The following is an 874-nucleotide window of genomic DNA, read 5'->3' as shown; positions in this document are numbered from 1 at the left end:
GATTTTATCTCCCCCTTAGTAGCGTTTAGTTTTTCCCTGAATTACGCAGCTTCCTATCGCTGTGTGAGGAAACGTAAAGCCTCCAAGATTATTCGTGATTCCCTTCCTAACAGCCGACATACTTATAACATATTGTGTACCAAAAGCCCAAAAGCCGGCAAAAGAAAAGGAGAGCCCATCGTGTTTGAAATAGGGTGCAGGCCCAGGTAGTACTTGGCATCGGCACGAACGGACACACAGATCAGTTCTCTCCGCTTCCTGGCTGCTGCGGCGATGAAATCAACGCCTCACGCCAGCTGCCTACTGTCACAGCGGCGATCTATTGCACTATCATTTGGGGGCGGCCGGGCAGCGATCCATTGGCGCACTGCCATTTGGCAGGCCACACAACAATGCGGCAAGGACATAAGGAAAAGGATTGGTTTACTTTCGTCATTAGATTACTTCATGCCTTTAAACCTAAATAGAATTGTAGAAACTTCAAACGTTAAATTTTAACTATGAAATTTCTGATTGCCTCCGTGTGCTTATGCGTACATGGAAAGGAAGAGAGCTCAAATGCTCAATCAATTCATAATTTTATCAATCCAATAAGTTGAGTTCTCAGGACATCATTGCCAGGTTGACAACAGGCGTATAGATCATATACAAGATTTAATTGTCCAATTATGGTTATTTATAGATATGAAGAGGAAGAGCTCAGTTTAGAACATTTTCAAGCCAATCGGAACTAGTAGGCAACTTTAATTCTAAAGAAATTATCTAGACCGTCAAGTGTCAATGATGATGGTTGTAAATTATATTGCAGAAAAACAGACATATTTTGAGCATCTAGGTGTTACAATATTTACCATGCTATGTGATTGTGTCTATT

The 874-nt window shown here is 41.4% G+C and overlaps 1 protein-coding gene across 1 annotated transcript in view; it reads right to left on the bottom strand.

Annotated features, from left to right (window-relative positions):
- Positions 1–874, bottom strand: part of LOC119309330 (chaperone protein dnaJ GFA2, mitochondrial-like) — a gene marked incomplete at its 5' end in the record, with an annotated part of 17,315 nt that overhangs the window by 15,724 nt on the left and 717 nt on the right. The gene's annotated exons all lie outside the window — the stretch shown is intronic.

The sequence above is a fragment of the Triticum dicoccoides genome, chromosome 5B, assembly GCF_002162155.2.
Source record: "Triticum dicoccoides isolate Atlit2015 ecotype Zavitan chromosome 5B, WEW_v2.0, whole genome shotgun sequence".
NCBI classification, from domain to species: domain Eukaryota; kingdom Viridiplantae; phylum Streptophyta; class Magnoliopsida; order Poales; family Poaceae; genus Triticum; species Triticum dicoccoides.
The sequence above is the reverse complement of the archived record's forward strand: the minus strand, read 5'-3'. Positions and strand labels throughout refer to the sequence as shown.